The following is a 15,668-nucleotide window of genomic DNA, read 5'->3' as shown; positions in this document are numbered from 1 at the left end:
GGGTTTTCTTGTCAGCAACTTGTTCACGAATAGGAACTGTACGGCCAATATCAGGACTCCTGTGCCAAATGTAAGTCAAAAGTAGAGCTCAACCACAGCCATGATCTGTCTGCATTTTATAGAAAGTGCTTCATAGTTGGGGTGTTGTTCTGGCTTCACTATTTAGCATTGCACAATAGAATATATCAGCTTGTTTTCTCAGTAATATCACTCTGTCTCTAGACACTGACTCTTGGGCAGTGATGCTGGCTTTAAAATCGAAATACAAGAATTGTTTCTTTTTCAGTAATAAACTAAACTGAACTTTTACTTTGATCAATGTCCATGATATTGTATGGCTCTTGGCTCCATAAACACTGTTGTTGATGGCTTGCATGTAAATTGACACTCGTTGAAAAAAGAGGGTGGGACCATGACACACATTGGTTTGCAGTTTACAGTCAACTCAAGACAGTTCTAGGTTCCACCGAGATTTGAACTCGGATCACTGGATTCAAAGCCCAGAGTGCTAACCATTACACCATGGAACCATACAATGCAATACCGCCATGTAGGGTTGAATTTGATGAGGGTTGGTGATCAATCTGATATGATATATCACATGCAGTGTTTTTGATGTAGGGGAACCACGGGAAGTTCTTTTCGCATTAGGCAAGTCCAAATTCTGTCTACATGCCGGCATGAGTCATTAAAATTGTATGGTCTAGTATTGTGTTTAATATCTTACAATAATTACATAGTAATACAACCGCCTGAACAGGGACTTGAACCCTGGACCCTCAGATTAAAAGTCTGATGCTCTACCGACTGAGCTATCCAGGCTCTGAGTGAGACAGAGCCAAATGGAGCCTGGATCATTTCATAGCTGTGCATAACCTTTTTTGGGAACAGTGTTCTTTTAGCAGCAAATAAACTGGATCCAGAGTCTGACTCCCATGAGGCCTTGCATCTTTACAATGTCAATGACAATGTAATCCTTCAATGGGTACCAAAGACAGTTGCAAAAATGATTTGGAAGTTTCACAATGATTCAACTTGTTTGGCTGATCACTGGCTATGTATTTGATGTCTCTTGTTGGTCTGCATCGATAACTTTGTTGACGGCTTGTATGTAAATTGACTACACATTGAAGGCCCATTTTCAGAATGGCCATTACCACAGTCGTTGAAACCCTGAAAAGAAGGTGGGGCTATGGCATACGGTACTTATACTGGTCACATACCTTAGCCAGCACAACTCACCAGAGACGGCCAAGAAGACATCGGAAGAAGATCTGGAGTACAGCAGCCACTTTGATAGGAATATCTGGATTCAGTGGAGTTCAACAGGAGCATTGACTTGTTTTTTTCAGTAAGTTCTACTTGTTGTGACCACCATTTAAGACATTGTGAAGCAAACACATTAAGACGACCTCAACTTGAGCCACTGTTGGCTTCTGCAATCATAAGTGCTTCTCTTTGGGGTTGTCTTGGTTGTGACTTTGGCCTCAATAACTGCAAGTATCTCAAGTTTTGAAAAATACCATGAAGTTTTCACTCTACCTGGTCATTCACATTACCCTGGCACAAGCACTGACTTGACTTTTGAATGCAGTAAGTGCTACTTGTTTGGGTAGTGTTGATGTCTTTGTCTGCATGCACTTTGAAATTACGTTCTGGAAAAGTTTGTTTAAACACCAGTTTCAGAGAGTCATTCTTATTTCCCTAACATGAGCATTGACTTGTCAATGAAATTCAGTAAGTGCTTTTTGTTGGGGGGCAGTTCCATATGACAAAAGCCTCCATTGGTAATGCAAAAGAAAAAGTCCTTGCTCCAAGATTACTTCAAATGGAACCACTTGTGCTTCTTCATGCTCATAAGTGCTCCTCTTTGGGGTTTTCTTGTCAGCAACTTGTTCACGAATAGGAACTGTACGGCCAATATCAGGACTCCTGTGCCAAATGTAAGTCAAAAGTAGAGCTCAACCACAGCCATGATCTGTCTGCATTTTATAGAAAGTGCTTCATAGTTGGGGTGTTGTTCTGGCTTCACTATTTAGCATTGCACAATAGAATATATCAGCTTGTTTTCTCAGTAATATCACTCTGTCTCTAGACACTGACTCTTGGGCAGTGATGCTGGCTTTAAAATCGAAATACAAGAATTGTTTCTTTTTCAGTAATAAACTAAACTGAACTTTTACTTTGATCAATGTCCATGATATTGTATGGCTCTTGGCTCCATAAACACTGTTGTTGATGGCTTGCATGTAAATTGACACTCGTTGAAAAAAGAGGGTGGGACCATGGCACACATTGGTTTGCAGTTTACAGTCAACTCAAGACAGTTCTAGGTTCCACCGAGATTTGAACGCGGATCACTGGATTCAAAGCCCAGAGTGCTAACCATTACACCATGGAACCATACAATGCAATACCGCCATGTAGGGTTGAATTTGATGAGGGTTGGTGATCAATCTGATATGATATATCACATGCAGTGTTTTTGATGTAGGGGAACCACGGGAAGTTCTTTTCGCATTAGGCAAGTCCAAATTCTGTCTACATGCCGGCATGAGTCATTAAAATTGTATGGTCTAGTATTGTGTTTAATATCTTACAATAATTACATAGTAATACAACCGCCTGAACAGGGACTTGAACCCTGGACCCTCAGATTAAAAGTCTGATGCTCTACCGACTGAGCTATCCAGGCTCTGAGTGAGACAGAGCCAAATGGAGCCTGGATCATTTCATAGCTGTGCATAACCTTTTTTGGGAACAGTGTTCTTTTAGCAGCAAATAAACTGGATCCAGAGTCTGACTCCCATGAGGCCTTGCATCTTTACAATGTCAATGACAATGTAATCCTTCAATGGGTACCAAAGACAGTTGCAAAAATGATTTGGAAGTTTCACAATGATTCAACTTGTTTGGCTGATCACTGGCTATGTATTTGATGTCTCTTGTTGGTCTGCATCGATAACTTTGTTGACGGCTTGTATGTAAATTGACTACACATTGAAGGCCCATTTTCAGAATGGCCATTACCACAGTCGTTGAAACCCTGAAAAGAAGGTGGGGCTATGGCATACGGTACTTATACTGGTCACATACCTTAGCCAGCACAACTCACCAGAGACGGCCAAGAAGACATCGGAAGAAGATCTGGAGTACAGCAGCCACTTTGATAGGAATATCTGGATTCAGTGGAGTTCAACAGGAGCATTGACTTGTTTTTTTCAGTAAGTTCTACTTGTTGTGACCACCATTTAAGACATTGTGAAGCAAACACATTAAGACGACCTCAACTTGAGCCACTGTTGGCTTCTGCAATCATAAGTGCTTCTCTTTGGGGTTGTCTTGGTTGTGACTTTGGCCTCAATAACTGCAAGTATCTCAAGTTTTGAAAAATACCATGAAGTTTTCACTCTACCTGGTCATTCACATTACCCTGGCACAAGCACTGACTTGACTTTTGAATGCAGTAAGTGCTACTTGTTGGGGTAGTGTTGATGTCTTTGTCTGCATGCACTTTGAAATTACGTTCTGGAAAAGTTTGTTTAAACACCAGTTTCAGAGAGTCATTCTTATTTCCCTAACATGAGCATTGACTTGTCAATGAAATTCAGTAAGTGCTTTTTGTTGGGGGGCAGTTCCATATGACAAAAGCCTCCATTGGTAATGCAAAAGAAAAAGTCCTTGCTCCAAGATTACTTCAAATGGAACCACTTGTGCTTCTTCATGCTCATAAGTGCTCCTCTTTGGGGTTTTCTTGTCAGCAACTTGTTCACGAATAGGAACTGTACGGCCAATATCAGGACTCCTGTGCCAAATGTAAGTCAAAAGTAGAGCTCAACCACAGCCATGATCTGTCTGCATTTTATAGAAAGTGCTTCATAGTTGGGGTGTTGTTCTGGCTTCACTATTTAGCATTGCACAATAGAATATATCAGCTTGTTTTCTCAGTAATATCACTCTGTCTCTAGACACTGACTCTTGGGCAGTGATGCTGGCTTTAAAATCGAAATACAAGAATTGTTTCTTTTTCAGTAATAAACTAAACTGAACTTTTACTTTGATCAATGTCCATGATATTGTATGGCTCTTGGCTCCATAAACACTGTTGTTGATGGCTTGCATGTAAATTGACACTCGTTGAAAAAAGAGGGTGGGACCATGGCACACATTGGTTTGCAGTTTACAGTCAACTCAAGACAGTTCTAGGTTCCACCGAGATTTGAACTCGGATCACTGGATTCAAAGCCCAGAGTGCTAACCATTACACCATGGAACCATACAATGCAATACCGCCATGTAGGGTTGAATTTGATGAGGGTTGGTGATCAATCTGATATGATATATCACATGCAGTGTTTTTGATGTAGGGGAACCACGGGAAGTTCTTTTCGCATTAGGCAAGTCCAAATTCTGTCTACATGCCGGCATGAGTCATTAAAATTGTATGGTCTAGTATTGTGTTTAATATCTTACAATAATTACATAGTAATACAACCGCCTGAACAGGGACTTGAACCCTGGACCCTCAGATTAAAAGTCTGATGCTCTACCGACTGAGCTATCCAGGCTCTGAGTGAGACAGAGCCAAATGGAGCCTGGATCATTTCATAGCTGTGCATAACCTTTTTTGGGAACAGTGTTCTTTTAGCAGCAAATAAACTGGATCCAGAGTCTGACTCCCATGAGGCCTTGCATCTTTACAATGTCAATGACAATGTAATCCTTCAATGGGTACCAAAGACAGTTGCAAAAATGATTTGGAAGTTTCACAATGATTCAACTTGTTTGGCTGATCACTGGCTATGTATTTGATGTCTCTTGTTGGTCTGCATCGATAACTTTGTTGACGGCTTGTATGTAAATTGACTACACATTGAAGGCCCATTTTCAGAATGGCCATTACCACAGTCGTTGAAACCCTGAAAAGAAGGTGGGGCTATGGCATACGGTACTTATACTGGTCACATACCTTAGCCAGCACAACTCACCAGAGACGGCCAAGAAGACATCGGAAGAAGATCTGGAGTACAGCAGCCACTTTGATAGGAATATCTGGATTCAGTGGAGTTCAACAGGAGCATTGACTTGTTTTTTTCAGTAAGTTCTACTTGTTGTGACCACCATTTAAGACATTGTGAAGCAAACACATTAAGACGACCTCAACTTGAGCCACTGTTGGCTTCTGCAATCATAAGTGCTTCTCTTTGGGGTTGTCTTGGTTGTGACTTTGGCCTCAATAACTGCAAGTATCTCAAGTTTTGAAAAATACCATGAAGTTTTCACTCTACCTGGTCATTCACATTACCCTGGCACAAGCACTGACTTGACTTTTGAATGCAGTAAGTGCTACTTGTTGGGGTAGTGTTGATGTCTTTGTCTGCATGCACTTTGAAATTACGTTCTGGAAAAGTTTGTTTAAACACCAGTTTCAGAGAGTCATTCTTATTTCCCTAACATGAGCATTGACTTGTCAATGAAATTCAGTAAGTGCTTTTTGTTGGGGGGCAGTTCCATATGACAAAAGCCTCCATTGGTAATGCAAAAGAAAAAGTCCTTGCTCCAAGATTACTTCAAATGGAACCACTTGTGCTTCTTCATGCTCATAAGTGCTCCTCTTTGGGGTTTTCTTGTCAGCAACTTGTTCACGAATAGGAACTGTACGGCCAATATCAGGACTCCTGTGCCAAATGTAAGTCAAAAGTAGAGCTCAACCACAGCCATGATCTGTCTGCATTTTATAGAAAGTGCTTCATAGTTGGGGTGTTGTTCTGGCTTCACTATTTAGCATTGCACAATAGAATATATCAGCTTGTTTTCTCAGTAATATCACTCTGTCTCTAGACACTGACTCTTGGGCAGTGATGCTGGCTTTAAAATCGAAATACAAGAATTGTTTCTTTTTCAGTAATAAACTAAACTGAACTTTTACTTTGATCAATGTCCATGATATTGTATGGCTCTTGGCTCCATAAACACTGTTGTTGATGGCTTGCATGTAAATTGACACTCGTTGAAAAAAGAGGGTGGGACCATGGCACACATTGGTTTGCAGTTTACAGTCAACTCAAGACAGTTCTAGGTTCCACCGAGATTTGAACTCGGATCACTGGATTCAAAGCCCAGAGTGCTAACCATTACACCATGGAACCATACAATGCAATACCGCCATGTAGGGTTGAATTTGATGAGGGTTGGTGATCAATCTGATATGATATATCACATGCAGTGTTTTTGATGTAGGGGAACCACGGGAAGTTCTTTTCGCATTAGGCAAGTCCAAATTCTGTCTACATGCCGGCATGAGTCATTAAAATTGTATGGTCTAGTATTGTGTTTAATATCTTACAATAATTACATAGTAATACAACCGCCTGAACAGGGACTTGAACCCTGGACCCTCAGATTAAAAGTCTGATGCTCTACCGACTGAGCTATCCAGGCTCTGAGTGAGACAGAGCCAAATGGAGCCTGGATCATTTCATAGCTGTGCATAACCTTTTTTGGGAACAGTGTTCTTTTAGCAGCAAATAAACTGGATCCAGAGTCTGACTCCCATGAGGCCTTGCATCTTTACAATGTCAATGACAATGTAATCCTTCAATGGGTACCAAAGACAGTTGCAAAAATGATTTGGAAGTTTCACAATGATTCAACTTGTTTGGCTGATCACTGGCTATGTATTTGATGTCTCTTGTTGGTCTGCATCGATAACTTTGTTGACGGCTTGTATGTAAATTGACTACACATTGAAGGCCCATTTTCAGAATGGCCATTACCACAGTCGTTGAAACCCTGAAAAGAAGGTGGGGCTATGGCATACGGTACTTATACTGGTCACATACCTTAGCCAGCACAACTCACCAGAGACGGCCAAGAAGACATCGGAAGAAGATCTGGAGTACAGCAGCCACTTTGATAGGAATATCTGGATTCAGTGGAGTTCAACAGGAGCATTGACTTGTTTTTTTCAGTAAGTTCTACTTGTTGTGACCACCATTTAAGACATTGTGAAGCAAACACATTAAGACGACCTCAACTTGAGCCACTGTTGGCTTCTGCAATCATAAGTGCTTCTCTTTGGGGTTGTCTTGGTTGTGACTTTGGCCTCAATAACTGCAAGTATCTCAAGTTTTGAAAAATACCATGAAGTTTTCACTCTACCTGGTCATTCACATTACCCTGGCACAAGCACTGACTTGACTTTTGAATGCAGTAAGTGCTACTTGTTGGGGTAGTGTTGATGTCTTTGTCTGCATGCACTTTGAAATTACGTTCTGGAAAAGTTTGTTTAAACACCAGTTTCAGAGAGTCATTCTTATTTCCCTAACATGAGCATTGACTTGTCAATGAAATTCAGTAAGTGCTTTTTGTTGGGGGGCAGTTCCATATGACAAAAGCCTCCATTGGTAATGCAAAAGAAAAAGTCCTTGCTCCAAGATTACTTCAAATGGAACCACTTGTGCTTCTTCATGCTCATAAGTGCTCCTCTTTGGGGTTTTCTTGTCAGCAACTTGTTCACGAATAGGAACTGTACGGCCAATATCAGGACTCCTGTGCCAAATGTAAGTCAAAAGTAGAGCTCAACCACAGCCATGATCTGTCTGCATTTTATAGAAAGTGCTTCATAGTTGGGGTGTTGTTCTGGCTTCACTATTTAGCATTGCACAATAGAATATATCAGCTTGTTTTCTCAGTAATATCACTCTGTCTCTAGACACTGACTCTTGGGCAGTGATGCTGGCTTTAAAATCGAAATACAAGAATTGTTTCTTTTTCAGTAATAAACTAAACTGAACTTTTACTTTGATCAATGTCCATGATATTGTATGGCTCTTGGCTCCATAAACACTGTTGTTGATGGCTTGCATGTAAATTGACACTCGTTGAAAAAAGAGGGTGGGACCATGACACACATTGGTTTGCAGTTTACAGTCAACTCAAGACAGTTCTAGGTTCCACCGAGATTTGAACTCGGATCACTGGATTCAAAGCCCAGAGTGCTAACCATTACACCATGGAACCATACAATGCAATACCGCCATGTAGGGTTGAATTTGATGAGGGTTGGTGATCAATCTGATATGATATATCACATGCAGTGTTTTTGATGTAGGGGAACCACGGGAAGTTCTTTTCGCATTAGGCAAGTCCAAATTCTGTCTACATGCCGGCATGAGTCATTAAAATTGTATGGTCTAGTATTGTGTTTAATATCTTACAATAATTACATAGTAATACAACCGCCTGAACAGGGACTTGAACCCTGGACCCTCAGATTAAAAGTCTGATGCTCTACCGACTGAGCTATCCAGGCTCTGAGTGAGACAGAGCCAAATGGAGCCTGGATCATTTCATAGCTGTGCATAACCTTTTTTGGGAACAGTGTTCTTTTAGCAGCAAATAAACTGGATCCAGAGTCTGACTCCCATGAGGCCTTGCATCTTTACAATGTCAATGACAATGTAATCCTTCAATGGGTACCAAAGACAGTTGCAAAAATGATTTGGAAGTTTCACAATGATTCAACTTGTTTGGCTGATCACTGGCTATGTATTTGATGTCTCTTGTTGGTCTGCATCGATAACTTTGTTGACGGCTTGTATGTAAATTGACTACACATTGAAGGCCCATTTTCAGAATGGCCATTACCACAGTCGTTGAAACCCTGAAAAGAAGGTGGGGCTATGGCATACGGTACTTATACTGGTCACATACCTTAGCCAGCACAACTCACCAGAGACGGCCAAGAAGACATCGGAAGAAGATCTGGAGTACAGCAGCCACTTTGATAGGAATATCTGGATTCAGTGGAGTTCAACAGGAGCATTGACTTGTTTTTTTCAGTAAGTTCTACTTGTTGTGACCACCATTTAAGACATTGTGAAGCAAACACATTAAGACGACCTCAACTTGAGCCACTGTTGGCTTCTGCAATCATAAGTGCTTCTCTTTGGGGTTGTCTTGGTTGTGACTTTGGCCTCAATAACTGCAAGTATCTCAAGTTTTGAAAAATACCATGAAGTTTTCACTCTACCTGGTCATTCACATTACCCTGGCACAAGCACTGACTTGACTTTTGAATGCAGTAAGTGCTACTTGTTTGGGTAGTGTTGATGTCTTTGTCTGCATGCACTTTGAAATTACGTTCTGGAAAAGTTTGTTTAAACACCAGTTTCAGAGAGTCATTCTTATTTCCCTAACATGAGCATTGACTTGTCAATGAAATTCAGTAAGTGCTTTTTGTTGGGGGGCAGTTCCATATGACAAAAGCCTCCATTGGTAATGCAAAAGAAAAAGTCCTTGCTCCAAGATTACTTCAAATGGAACCACTTGTGCTTCTTCATGCTCATAAGTGCTCCTCTTTGGGGTTTTCTTGTCAGCAACTTGTTCACGAATAGGAACTGTACGGCCAATATCAGGACTCCTGTGCCAAATGTAAGTCAAAAGTAGAGCTCAACCACAGCCATGATCTGTCTGCATTTTATAGAAAGTGCTTCATAGTTGGGGTGTTGTTCTGGCTTCACTATTTAGCATTGCACAATAGAATATATCAGCTTGTTTTCTCAGTAATATCACTCTGTCTCTAGACACTGACTCTTGGGCAGTGATGCTGGCTTTAAAATCGAAATACAAGAATTGTTTCTTTTTCAGTAATAAACTAAACTGAACTTTTACTTTGATCAATGTCCATGATATTGTATGGCTCTTGGCTCCATAAACACTGTTGTTGATGGCTTGCATGTAAATTGACACTCGTTGAAAAAAGAGGGTGGGACCATGGCACACATTGGTTTGCAGTTTACAGTCAACTCAAGACAGTTCTAGGTTCCACCGAGATTTGAACTCGGATCACTGGATTCAAAGCCCAGAGTGCTAACCATTACACCATGGAACCATACAATGCAATACCGCCATGTAGGGTTGAATTTGATGAGGGTTGGTGATCAATCTGATATGATATATCACATGCAGTGTTTTTGATGTAGGGGAACCACGGGAAGTTCTTTTCGCATTAGGCAAGTCCAAATTCTGTCTACATGCCGGCATGAGTCATTAAAATTGTATGGTCTAGTATTGTGTTTAATATCTTACAATAATTACATAGTAATACAACCGCCTGAACAGGGACTTGAACCCTGGACCCTCAGATTAAAAGTCTGATGCTCTACCGACTGAGCTATCCAGGCTCTGAGTGAGACAGAGCCAAATGGAGCCTGGATCATTTCATAGCTGTGCATAACCTTTTTTGGGAACAGTGTTCTTTTAGCAGCAAATAAACTGGATCCAGAGTCTGACTCCCATGAGGCCTTGCATCTTTACAATGTCAATGACAATGTAATCCTTCAATGGGTACCAAAGACAGTTGCAAAAATGATTTGGAAGTTTCACAATGATTCAACTTGTTTGGCTGATCACTGGCTATGTATTTGATGTCTCTTGTTGGTCTGCATCGATAACTTTGTTGACGGCTTGTATGTAAATTGACTACACATTGAAGGCCCATTTTCAGAATGGCCATTACCACAGTCGTTGAAACCCTGAAAAGAAGGTGGGGCTATGGCATACGGTACTTATACTGGTCACATACCTTAGCCAGCACAACTCACCAGAGACGGCCAAGAAGACATCGGAAGAAGATCTGGAGTACAGCAGCCACTTTGATAGGAATATCTGGATTCAGTGGAGTTCAACAGGAGCATTGACTTGTTTTTTTCAGTAAGTTCTACTTGTTGTGACCACCATTTAAGACATTGTGAAGCAAACACATTAAGACGACCTCAACTTGAGCCACTGTTGGCTTCTGCAATCATAAGTGCTTCTCTTTGGGGTTGTCTTGGTTGTGACTTTGGCCTCAATAACTGCAAGTATCTCAAGTTTTGAAAAATACCATGAAGTTTTCACTCTACCTGGTCATTCACATTACCCTGGCACAAGCACTGACTTGACTTTTGAATGCAGTAAGTGCTACTTGTTGGGGTAGTGTTGATGTCTTTGTCTGCATGCACTTTGAAATTACGTTCTGGAAAAGTTTGTTTAAACACCAGTTTCAGAGAGTCATTCTTATTTCCCTAACATGAGCATTGACTTGTCAATGAAATTCAGTAAGTGCTTTTTGTTGGGGGGCAGTTCCATATGACAAAAGCCTCCATTGGTAATGCAAAAGAAAAAGTCCTTGCTCCAAGATTACTTCAAATGGAACCACTTGTGCTTCTTCATGCTCATAAGTGCTCCTCTTTGGGGTTTTCTTGTCAGCAACTTGTTCACGAATAGGAACTGTACGGCCAATATCAGGACTCCTGTGCCAAATGTAAGTCAAAAGTAGAGCTCAACCACAGCCATGATCTGTCTGCATTTTATAGAAAGTGCTTCATAGTTGGGGTGTTGTTCTGGCTTCACTATTTAGCATTGCACAATAGAATATATCAGCTTGTTTTCTCAGTAATATCACTCTGTCTCTAGACACTGACTCTTGGGCAGTGATGCTGGCTTTAAAATCGAAATACAAGAATTGTTTCTTTTTCAGTAATAAACTAAACTGAACTTTTACTTTGATCAATGTCCATGATATTGTATGGCTCTTGGCTCCATAAACACTGTTGTTGATGGCTTGCATGTAAATTGACACTCGTTGAAAAAAGAGGGTGGGACCATGACACACATTGGTTTGCAGTTTACAGTCAACTCAAGACAGTTCTAGGTTCCACCGAGATTTGAACTCGGATCACTGGATTCAAAGCCCAGAGTGCTAACCATTACACCATGGAACCATACAATGCAATACCGCCATGTAGGGTTGAATTTGATGAGGGTTGGTGATCAATCTGATATGATATATCACATGCAGTGTTTTTGATGTAGGGGAACCACGGGAAGTTCTTTTCGCATTAGGCAAGTCCAAATTCTGTCTACATGCCGGCATGAGTCATTAAAATTGTATGGTCTAGTATTGTGTTTAATATCTTACAATAATTACATAGTAATACAACCGCCTGAACAGGGACTTGAACCCTGGACCCTCAGATTAAAAGTCTGATGCTCTACCGACTGAGCTATCCAGGCTCTGAGTGAGACAGAGCCAAATGGAGCCTGGATCATTTCATAGCTGTGCATAACCTTTTTTGGGAACAGTGTTCTTTTAGCAGCAAATAAACTGGATCCAGAGTCTGACTCCCATGAGGCCTTGCATCTTTACAATGTCAATGACAATGTAATCCTTCAATGGGTACCAAAGACAGTTGCAAAAATGATTTGGAAGTTTCACAATGATTCAACTTGTTTGGCTGATCACTGGCTATGTATTTGATGTCTCTTGTTGGTCTGCATCGATAACTTTGTTGACGGCTTGTATGTAAATTGACTACACATTGAAGGCCCATTTTCAGAATGGCCATTACCACAGTCGTTGAAACCCTGAAAAGAAGGTGGGGCTATGGCATACGGTACTTATACTGGTCACATACCTTAGCCAGCACAACTCACCAGAGACGGCCAAGAAGACATCGGAAGAAGATCTGGAGTACAGCAGCCACTTTGATAGGAATATCTGGATTCAGTGGAGTTCAACAGGAGCATTGACTTGTTTTTTTCAGTAAGTTCTACTTGTTGTGACCACCATTTAAGACATTGTGAAGCAAACACATTAAGACGACCTCAACTTGAGCCACTGTTGGCTTCTGCAATCATAAGTGCTTCTCTTTGGGGTTGTCTTGGTTGTGACTTTGGCCTCAATAACTGCAAGTATCTCAAGTTTTGAAAAATACCATGAAGTTTTCACTCTACCTGGTCATTCACATTACCCTGGCACAAGCACTGACTTGACTTTTGAATGCAGTAAGTGCTACTTGTTTGGGTAGTGTTGATGTCTTTGTCTGCATGCACTTTGAAATTACGTTCTGGAAAAGTTTGTTTAAACACCAGTTTCAGAGAGTCATTCTTATTTCCCTAACATGAGCATTGACTTGTCAATGAAATTCAGTAAGTGCTTTTTGTTGGGGGGCAGTTCCATATGACAAAAGCCTCCATTGGTAATGCAAAAGAAAAAGTCCTTGCTCCAAGATTACTTCAAATGGAACCACTTGTGCTTCTTCATGCTCATAAGTGCTCCTCTTTGGGGTTTTCTTGTCAGCAACTTGTTCACGAATAGGAACTGTACGGCCAATATCAGGACTCCTGTGCCAAATGTAAGTCAAAAGTAGAGCTCAACCACAGCCATGATCTGTCTGCATTTTATAGAAAGTGCTTCATAGTTGGGGTGTTGTTCTGGCTTCACTATTTAGCATTGCACAATAGAATATATCAGCTTGTTTTCTCAGTAATATCACTCTGTCTCTAGACACTGACTCTTGGGCAGTGATGCTGGCTTTAAAATCGAAATACAAGAATTGTTTCTTTTTCAGTAATAAACTAAACTGAACTTTTACTTTGATCAATGTCCATGATATTGTATGGCTCTTGGCTCCATAAACACTGTTGTTGATGGCTTGCATGTAAATTGACACTCGTTGAAAAAAGAGGGTGGGACCATGGCACACATTGGTTTGCAGTTTACAGTCAACTCAAGACAGTTCTAGGTTCCACCGAGATTTGAACTCGGATCACTGGATTCAAAGCCCAGAGTGCTAACCATTACACCATGGAACCATACAATGCAATACCGCCATGTAGGGTTGAATTTGATGAGGGTTGGTGATCAATCTGATATGATATATCACATGCAGTGTTTTTGATGTAGGGGAACCACGGGAAGTTCTTTTCGCATTAGGCAAGTCCAAATTCTGTCTACATGCCGGCATGAGTCATTAAAATTGTATGGTCTAGTATTGTGTTTAATATCTTACAATAATTACATAGTAATACAACCGCCTGAACAGGGACTTGAACCCTGGACCCTCAGATTAAAAGTCTGATGCTCTACCGACTGAGCTATCCAGGCTCTGAGTGAGACAGAGCCAAATGGAGCCTGGATCATTTCATAGCTGTGCATAACCTTTTTTGGGAACAGTGTTCTTTTAGCAGCAAATAAACTGGATCCAGAGTCTGACTCCCATGAGGCCTTGCATCTTTACAATGTCAATGACAATGTAATCCTTCAATGGGTACCAAAGACAGTTGCAAAAATGATTTGGAAGTTTCACAATGATTCAACTTGTTTGGCTGATCACTGGCTATGTATTTGATGTCTCTTGTTGGTCTGCATCGATAACTTTGTTGACGGCTTGTATGTAAATTGACTACACATTGAAGGCCCATTTTCAGAATGGCCATTACCACAGTCGTTGAAACCCTGAAAAGAAGGTGGGGCTATGGCATACGGTACTTATACTGGTCACATACCTTAGCCAGCACAACTCACCAGAGACGGCCAAGAAGACATCGGAAGAAGATCTGGAGTACAGCAGCCACTTTGATAGGAATATCTGGATTCAGTGGAGTTCAACAGGAGCATTGACTTGTTTTTTTCAGTAAGTTCTACTTGTTGTGACCACCATTTAAGACATTGTGAAGCAAACACATTAAGACGACCTCAACTTGAGCCACTGTTGGCTTCTGCAATCATAAGTGCTTCTCTTTGGGGTTGTCTTGGTTGTGACTTTGGCCTCAATAACTGCAAGTATCTCAAGTTTTGAAAAATACCATGAAGTTTTCACTCTACCTGGTCATTCACATTACCCTGGCACAAGCACTGACTTGACTTTTGAATGCAGTAAGTGCTACTTGTTTGGGTAGTGTTGATGTCTTTGTCTGCATGCACTTTGAAATTACGTTCTGGAAAAGTTTGTTTAAACACCAGTTTCAGAGAGTCATTCTTATTTCCCTAACATGAGCATTGACTTGTCAATGAAATTCAGTAAGTGCTTTTTGTTGGGGGGCAGTTCCATATGACAAAAGCCTCCATTGGTAATGCAAAAGAAAAAGTCCTTGCTCCAAGATTACTTCAAATGGAACCACTTGTGCTTCTTCATGCTCATAAGTGCTCCTCTTTGGGGTTTTCTTGTCAGCAACTTGTTCACGAATAGGAACTGTACGGCCAATATCAGGACTCCTGTGCCAAATGTAAGTCAAAAGTAGAGCTCAACCACAGCCATGATCTGTCTGCATTTTATAGAAAGTGCTTCATAGTTGGGGTGTTGTTCTGGCTTCACTATTTAGCATTGCACAATAGAATATATCAGCTTGTTTTCTCAGTAATATCACTCTGTCTCTAGACACTGACTCTTGGGCAGTGATGCTGGCTTTAAAATCGAAATACAAGAATTGTTTCTTTTTCAGTAATAAACTAAACTGAACTTTTACTTTGATCAATGTCCATGATATTGTATGGCTCTTGGCTCCATAAACACTGTTGTTGATGGCTTGCATGTAAATTGACACTCGTTGAAAAAAGAGGGTGGGACCATGGCACACATTGGTTTGCAGTTTACAGTCAACTCAAGACAGTTCTAGGTTCCACCGAGATTTGAACGCGGATCACTGGATTCAAAGCCCAGAGTGCTAACCATTACACCATGGAACCATACAATGCAATACCGCCATGTAGGGTTGAATTTGATGAGGGTTGGTGATCAATCTGATATGATATATCACATGCAGTGTTTTTGATGTAGGGGAACCACGGGAAGTTCTTTTCGCATTAGGCAAGTCCAAATTCTGTCTACATGCCGGCATGA

General features: G+C 40.9%; 17 non-coding genes across 17 annotated transcripts; all 17 read right to left on the bottom strand.

Annotated features, from left to right (window-relative positions):
• Nucleotides 1-458: 458 nt before the first annotated feature.
• On the bottom strand, nucleotides 459-530 carry trnaq-uug (transfer RNA glutamine (anticodon UUG)). Its single transcript has one exon. It is a non-coding gene; the product is annotated as a tRNA-Gln (tRNA).
• A 219-nt stretch (nucleotides 531-749) lies between these two features.
• On the bottom strand, nucleotides 750-822 carry trnak-uuu (transfer RNA lysine (anticodon UUU)). Its single transcript has one exon. It is a non-coding gene; the product is annotated as a tRNA-Lys (tRNA).
• A 1,509-nt stretch (nucleotides 823-2,331) lies between these two features.
• On the bottom strand, nucleotides 2,332-2,403 carry trnaq-uug (transfer RNA glutamine (anticodon UUG)). The gene has a single exon. It is a non-coding gene; the product is annotated as a tRNA-Gln (tRNA).
• Nucleotides 2,404-2,622: 219 nt separating this feature from the next.
• On the bottom strand, nucleotides 2,623-2,695 carry trnak-uuu (transfer RNA lysine (anticodon UUU)). Its single transcript has one exon. It is a non-coding gene; the product is annotated as a tRNA-Lys (tRNA).
• Nucleotides 2,696-4,204: 1,509 nt separating this feature from the next.
• On the bottom strand, nucleotides 4,205-4,276 carry trnaq-uug (transfer RNA glutamine (anticodon UUG)). Its single transcript has one exon. It is a non-coding gene; the product is annotated as a tRNA-Gln (tRNA).
• A 219-nt stretch (nucleotides 4,277-4,495) lies between these two features.
• trnak-uuu (transfer RNA lysine (anticodon UUU)) lies at nucleotides 4,496-4,568 on the bottom strand. The gene has a single exon. It is a non-coding gene; the product is annotated as a tRNA-Lys (tRNA).
• Nucleotides 4,569-6,077: 1,509 nt separating this feature from the next.
• On the bottom strand, nucleotides 6,078-6,149 carry trnaq-uug (transfer RNA glutamine (anticodon UUG)). Its single transcript has one exon. It is a non-coding gene; the product is annotated as a tRNA-Gln (tRNA).
• A 219-nt stretch (nucleotides 6,150-6,368) lies between these two features.
• Nucleotides 6,369-6,441, bottom strand: trnak-uuu (transfer RNA lysine (anticodon UUU)). The gene has a single exon. It is a non-coding gene; the product is annotated as a tRNA-Lys (tRNA).
• A 1,509-nt stretch (nucleotides 6,442-7,950) lies between these two features.
• trnaq-uug (transfer RNA glutamine (anticodon UUG)) lies at nucleotides 7,951-8,022 on the bottom strand. Its single transcript has one exon. It is a non-coding gene; the product is annotated as a tRNA-Gln (tRNA).
• A 219-nt stretch (nucleotides 8,023-8,241) lies between these two features.
• trnak-uuu (transfer RNA lysine (anticodon UUU)) lies at nucleotides 8,242-8,314 on the bottom strand. Its single transcript has one exon. It is a non-coding gene; the product is annotated as a tRNA-Lys (tRNA).
• Nucleotides 8,315-9,823: 1,509 nt separating this feature from the next.
• trnaq-uug (transfer RNA glutamine (anticodon UUG)) lies at nucleotides 9,824-9,895 on the bottom strand. The gene has a single exon. It is a non-coding gene; the product is annotated as a tRNA-Gln (tRNA).
• Nucleotides 9,896-10,114: 219 nt separating this feature from the next.
• Nucleotides 10,115-10,187, bottom strand: trnak-uuu (transfer RNA lysine (anticodon UUU)). The gene has a single exon. It is a non-coding gene; the product is annotated as a tRNA-Lys (tRNA).
• Nucleotides 10,188-11,696: 1,509 nt separating this feature from the next.
• On the bottom strand, nucleotides 11,697-11,768 carry trnaq-uug (transfer RNA glutamine (anticodon UUG)). Its single transcript has one exon. It is a non-coding gene; the product is annotated as a tRNA-Gln (tRNA).
• Nucleotides 11,769-11,987: 219 nt separating this feature from the next.
• trnak-uuu (transfer RNA lysine (anticodon UUU)) lies at nucleotides 11,988-12,060 on the bottom strand. Its single transcript has one exon. It is a non-coding gene; the product is annotated as a tRNA-Lys (tRNA).
• A 1,509-nt stretch (nucleotides 12,061-13,569) lies between these two features.
• Nucleotides 13,570-13,641, bottom strand: trnaq-uug (transfer RNA glutamine (anticodon UUG)). The gene has a single exon. It is a non-coding gene; the product is annotated as a tRNA-Gln (tRNA).
• A 219-nt stretch (nucleotides 13,642-13,860) lies between these two features.
• On the bottom strand, nucleotides 13,861-13,933 carry trnak-uuu (transfer RNA lysine (anticodon UUU)). Its single transcript has one exon. It is a non-coding gene; the product is annotated as a tRNA-Lys (tRNA).
• A 1,509-nt stretch (nucleotides 13,934-15,442) lies between these two features.
• Nucleotides 15,443-15,514, bottom strand: trnaq-uug (transfer RNA glutamine (anticodon UUG)). The gene has a single exon. It is a non-coding gene; the product is annotated as a tRNA-Gln (tRNA).
• Between the last annotated feature and the right edge of the window lie 154 nt (nucleotides 15,515-15,668).

The sequence above is a fragment of the Eucyclogobius newberryi genome, unplaced genomic scaffold (genome assembly GCF_026437365.1).
Source record: "Eucyclogobius newberryi isolate DKJ021-1_F unplaced genomic scaffold, fEucNew1.0.hap1 SCAF_60, whole genome shotgun sequence".
NCBI classification, from domain to species: domain Eukaryota; kingdom Metazoa; phylum Chordata; class Actinopteri; order Gobiiformes; family Gobiidae; genus Eucyclogobius; species Eucyclogobius newberryi.
Note: the sequence above shows the minus strand (reverse complement) of the source record. Positions and strands in the feature narration are given on the sequence as shown.